Genomic DNA, 6,785 nt, shown 5'->3' on the forward strand with positions numbered 1-6,785 from the left:
CCATGATGGATCTACATCACCTGGCTCGCCTGTTTGGCTGCCTGTCGACATACGGATAATTGTAATGGGGTTTATTCTGCTTAATACATTAAGGGGATAGACAGGCACAGTGAGAGGTTAATGGGGCAATCAGCAGTTTTATTTATCCATTATTTTACCAGGTAAATTGACTGAGGGGGGTGAATGAGCCAATCGTAAACTGGGGATTATTAGGTGACCATGATGGTTTGAGGGCCAGATTGGGAATTTAGCCAGGACACCGGGGTTAACACCACTACTCTTACGATAAGTGCCATGGGATCTTTAATGACCTCAGAGAGTCAGGACACCTGTTTAACGTCCCATTCAAAAGACAGCACCCTACACAGGGCAGTGTCCCCAATCACTGCCCTGGGGCATTGAGATATTTTTTAGACCAGAGGAAAGAGTGCCTCCTACTGGCCCTCCAACACCACTTCCAGCAGCATATGGTCTCCCATCCAGGGACTGACCAGGACCAACCCTGCTTAGCTTCAGAAACAAGCCAGCAGTGATATGCAGGGTGGTATGCTGCTGGCTGAAACAATAACAAAGTGGCCTTTGCCTATGTTTTGGTAAAAAGCTAAAAAGCCTGGAGAAATGTAACCACTCTCAAATTCATAACAGTGCTATGGATACAAGGACTAACCATCCATGATATCAAAATGATAGTTTGAACAAATGTTTTGAGGCCATATAGTGATTGTTTACATTTACAATGTTTAAAAACGGAGTAAAACAAAGCTTATATTTTGGGTTCTGATGGGGTACAACAGTTGAACTAGTTATATTCTTCAAGAATCAATGGTTACATATCAATTTATAAGTAAAAAACATTATATAGAAAAAGCAGATTTCCCCTTTAAAGGTTAAATGATGTGGAATCATTTGTGTATAAGTATTTTACCTTTATTTAACTAGGTCAACCTAGCCCTGCCCCTCTTCTCCTATTGGCTACAGAGAAGGGATCCCTGACCTGTGACCTCTGTTTTCCAGTGTGTCCTCTGCTCCTGCTGGATGCACAGATTTCTCTCAATGGAGATGCTGGAAAACCCCTGTTGTACAGAACAGTCTTCAATCCTCTTTCAGTATTTCACAGTCCTTGGGGTCTCAGGCCGCTGTGACTCCAACTCTGTCAGCAATTGTGAAAATGTCTCTACCGGGTCAGAAGACACCTTCTGCTCTTCCTTGTAGCCTTGGAAGCTGTAACTGTGATGGCCAATACTGGACCTGGTAGGAGAGACCCCAGCTCACCAACCATTCCACACCACTTTAATACAGGGACTGGACCTGGTAGGAGTGACCCCAGCTCACCAACCATTCCACACCACTTTAATACAGGAACTGGACCTGGTAGGAGTGACCCCAGCTCACCAACCATTCCACACCACTTTAATACAGGGAACTGGTAGGAGTGACCCCAGCTCACCAACCATTCCACACCACTTTAATACAGGGAACTGGTAGGAGTGACCCCAGCTCACCAACCATTCCACACCACTTTAATACAGGGAACTGGTAGGAGTGACCCCAGCTCACCAACCATTCCACACCACTTTAATACAGGAACTGGACCTGGTAGGAGAGACCCCAGCTCACCAACCATTCCACACCACTTTAATACAGGGACTGGACCTGGTAGGAGTGACCCCAGCTCACCAACCATTCCACACCACTTTAATACAGGAACTGGACCTGGTAGGAGTGACCCCAGCTCACCAACCATTCCACACCACTTTAATACAGGAACTGGACCTGGTAGGAGTGACCCCAGCTCACCAACCATTCCACACCACTTTAATACAGGAACTGGACCTGGTAGGAGTGACCCCAGCTCACCAACCATTCCACACCACTTTAATACAGGGACTGGACCTGGTAGGAGTGACCCCAGCTCACCAACCATTCCACACCACTTTAATACAGGAACTGGTAGGAGTGACCCCAGCTCACCAACCATTCCACACCACTTTAATACAGGAACTGGTAGGAGTGACCCCAGCTCACCAACCATTCCACACCACTTTAATACAGGAACTGGACCTAGTAGGAGTGACCCCAGCTCACCAACCATTCCACACCACTTTAATACAGGGACTGGACCTGGTAGGAGTGACCCCAGCTCACCAACCATTCGACACCACTTTAATACAGGGACTGGACCTGGTAGGAGTGACCCCAGCTCACCAACCCCATTCCACACCACTTTAATACAGGGACTGGACCTGGTAGGAGTGACCCCAGCTCACCAACCATTCCACACCACTTTAATACAGGGATTGGACCTGGTAGGAGTGACCCCAGCTCACCAACCATTCCACACCACTTTAATACAGGGACTGGACCTGGTAGGAGTGACCCCAGCTCACCAACCATTCCACACCACTTTAATACAGGGACTGGACCTGGTAGGAGTGACCCCAGCTCACCAACCATTCCACACCACTTTAATACAGGGACTGGACCTGGTAGGAGTGACCCCAGCTCACCAACCATTCCACACCACTTTAATACAGGGACTGGTAGGAGTGACCCCAGCTCACCAACCATTCCACACCACTTTAATACAGGGACTGGACCTGGTAGGAGTGACCCCAGCTCACCAACCATTCCACACCACTTTAATACAGGGACTGGACCTGGTAGGAGTGACCCCAGCTCACCAACCATTCCACACCACTTTAATACAGGAACTGGACCTAGTAGGAGTGACCCCAGCTCACCAACCATTCCACACCACTTTAATACAGGAACTGGACCTGGTAGGAGTGACCCCAGCTCACCAACCATTCCACACCACTTTAATACAGGGACTGGACCTGGTAGGAGAGACCCCAGCTCACCAACCATTCCACACCACTTTAATACAGGAACTGGACCTAGTAGGAGTGACCCCAGCTCACCAACCATTCCACACCACTTTAATACAGGGACTGGACCTGGTAGGAGTGACCCCAGCTCACCAACCATTCCACACCACTTTAATACAGGAACTGGACCTGGTAGGAGTGACCCCAGCTCACCAACCATTCCACACCACTTTAATACAGGAACTGGTAGGAGTGACCCCAGCTCACCAACCATTCCACACCACTTTAATACTGGACCTGGTAGGAGTGACCCCAGCTCACCAACCATTCCACACCACTTTAATACAGGGACTGGACCTAGTAGGAGTGACCCCAGCTCACCAACCATTCCACACCACTTTAATACAGGGAACTGGTAGGAGTGACCCCAGCTCACCAACCATTCCACACCACTTTAATACAGGAACTGGACCTGGTAGGAGAGACCCCAGCTCACCAACCATTCCACACCACTTTAATACAGGGACTGGACCTGGTAGGAGTGACCCCAGCTCACCAACCATTCCACACCACTTTAATACAGGAACTGGACCTGGTAGGAGTGACCCCAGCTCACCAACCATTCCACACCACTTTAATACAGGAACTGGACCTGGTAGGAGTGACCCCAGCTCACCAACCATTCCACACCACTTTAATACAGGAACTGGACCTGGTAGGAGTGACCCCAGCTCACCAACCATTCCACACCACTTTAATACAGGGACTGGACCTGGTAGGAGTGACCCCAGCTCACCAACCATTCCACACCACTTTAATACAGGAACTGGTAGGAGTGACCCCAGCTCACCAACCATTCCACACCACTTTAATACAGGAACTGGTAGGAGTGACCCCAGCTCACCAACCATTCCACACCACTTTAATACAGGAACTGGACCTAGTAGGAGTGACCCCAGCTCACCAACCATTCCACACCACTTTAATACAGGGACTGGACCTGGTAGGAGTGACCCCAGCTCACCAACCATTCGACACCACTTTAATACAGGGACTGGACCTGGTAGGAGTGACCCCAGCTCACCAACCCCATTCCACACCACTTTAATACAGGGACTGGACCTGGTAGGAGTGACCCCAGCTCACCAACCATTCCACACCACTTTAATACAGGGATTGGACCTGGTAGGAGTGACCCCAGCTCACCAACCATTCCACACCACTTTAATACAGGGACTGGACCTGGTAGGAGTGACCCCAGCTCACCAACCATTCCACACCACTTTAATACAGGGACTGGACCTGGTAGGAGTGACCCCAGCTCACCAACCATTCCACACCACTTTAATTACAGGGACTGGACCTGGTAGGAGTGACCCCAGCTCACCAACCATTCCACACCACTTTAATACAGGGACTGGTAGGAGTGACCCCAGCTCACCAACCATTCCACACCACTTTAATACAGGGACTGGACCTGGTAGGAGTGACCCCAGCTCACCAACCATTCCACACCACTTTAATACAGGGACTGGACCTGGTAGGAGTGACCCCAGCTCACCAACCATTCCACACCACTTTAATACAGGAACTGGACCTAGTAGGAGTGACCCCAGCTCACCAACCATTCCACACCACTTTAATACAGGAACTGGACCTGGTAGGAGTGACCCCAGCTCACCAACCATTCCACACCACTTTAATACAGGGACTGGACCTGGTAGGAGAGACCCCAGCTCACCAACCATTCCACACCACTTTAATACAGGAACTGGACCTAGTAGGAGTGACCCCAGCTCACCAACCATTCCACACCACTTTAATACAGGGACTGGACCTGGTAGGAGTGACCCCAGCTCACCAACCATTCCACACCACTTTAATACAGGAACTGGACCTGGTAGGAGTGACCCCAGCTCACCAACCATTCCACACCACTTTAATACAGGAACTGGTAGGAGTGACCCCAGCTCACCAACCATTCCACACCACTTTAATACTGGACCTGGTAGGAGTGACCCCAGCTCACCAACCATTCCACACCACTTTAATACAGGGACTGGACCTAGTAGGAGTGACCCCAGCTCACCAACCATTCCACACCACTTTAATACAGGGAACTGGTAGGAGTGACCCCAGCTCACCAACCATTCCACACCACTTTAATACAGGGACTGGACCTGGTAGGAGTGACCCCAGCTCACCAACCATTCCACACCACTTTAATACAGGGACTGGACCTGGTAGGAGTGACCCCAGCTCACCAACCATTCCACACCACTTTAATACAGCGACTGGACCTGGTAGGAGTGACCCCAGCTCACCAACCATTCCACACCACTTTAATACAGGGACTGGACCTGGTAGGAGTGACCCCAGCTCACCAACCATTCCACACCACTTTAATACAGCGACTGGACCTGGTAGGAGTGACCCCAGCTCACCAACCATTCCACACCACTTTAATACTGGACCTGGTAGGAGTGACCCCAGCTCACCAACCATTCCACACCACTTTAATACAGGGACTGGACCTGGTAGGAGTGACCCCAGCTCACCAACCATTCCACACCACTTTAATACAGGGACTGGACCTGGTAGGAGTGACCCCAGCTCACCAACCATTCCACACCACTTTAATACAGGGACTGGACCTGGTAGGAGAGACCCCAGCTCACCAACCATTCCACACCACTTTAATACAGGAACTGGACCTAGTAGGAGTGACCCCAGCTCACCAACCATTCCACACCACTTTAATACAGGGACTGGACCTGGTAGGAGTGACCCCAGCTCACCAACCATTCCACACCACTTTAATACAGGACTGGACCTGGTAGGAGTGACCCCAGCTCACCAACCATTCCACACCACTTTAATACAGGAACTGGTAGGAGTGACCCCAGCTCACCAACCATTCCACACCACTTTAATACAGGGACCTGGTAGGAGTGACCCCAGCTCACCAACCATTCCACACCACTTTAATACAGGGACTGGACCTAGGTAGGAGTGACCCCAGCTCACCAACCATTCCACACCACTTTAATACAGGGATTGACCTGGTAGGAGTGACCCCAGCTCACCAACCATTCCACACCACTTTAATACAGGGACCTGGTAGGAGTGACCCCAGCTCACCAACCATTCCACACCACTTTAATACAGGGACTGGACCTGGTAGGAGTGACCCCAGCTCACCAACCATTCCACACCACTTTAATACAGGGACTGGACCTGGTAGGAGTGACCCCAGCTCACCAACCATTCCACACCACTTTAATACAGGAACTGGACCTGGTAGGAGTGACCCCAGCTCACCAACCATTCCACACCACTTTAATACAGGAACTGGACCTGGTAGGAGTGACCCAAGCTCACCAACCATTCCACACCACTTTAATACAGGGACTGGACCTGGTAGGAGTGACCCCAGCTCACCAACCATTCCACACCACTTTAATACAGGGAGGACTGGTAGGAGTGACCCCAGCTCACCAACCATTCCACACCACTTTAATACAGGAACTGGTAGGAGTGACCCCCAGCTCACCAAACCATTCCACACCACTTTAATACAGGACTGGACCTGGTAGGAGTGAACCCAGCTCACCAACCATTCCACACCACTTTAATACAGGGAACTGGACCTAGTAGGAGTGACCCCAGCTCACCAACCATTCCACACCACTTTAATACAGGGAACTGGACCTGGTAGGAGTGACCCCAGCTCACCAACCATTCCACACCACTTTAATACAGGGACTGGACCTGGTAGGAGTGACCCCAGCTCACCAACCATTCCACACCACTTTAATACAGGGACTGAACGAGTAGGAGTGACCCCAGCTCACCAACATTCCACACCACTTGAATCACAAGGAACTGGTAGGAGTGACCCCAGCTCACCAACAAATTATCCATACACCACTTTAATACTGGACCTGGTAGGAGTGA

Source organism: Salvelinus namaycush, unplaced genomic scaffold (assembly GCF_016432855.1).
Source record: "Salvelinus namaycush isolate Seneca unplaced genomic scaffold, SaNama_1.0 Scaffold564, whole genome shotgun sequence".
NCBI classification, from domain to species: domain Eukaryota; kingdom Metazoa; phylum Chordata; class Actinopteri; order Salmoniformes; family Salmonidae; genus Salvelinus; species Salvelinus namaycush.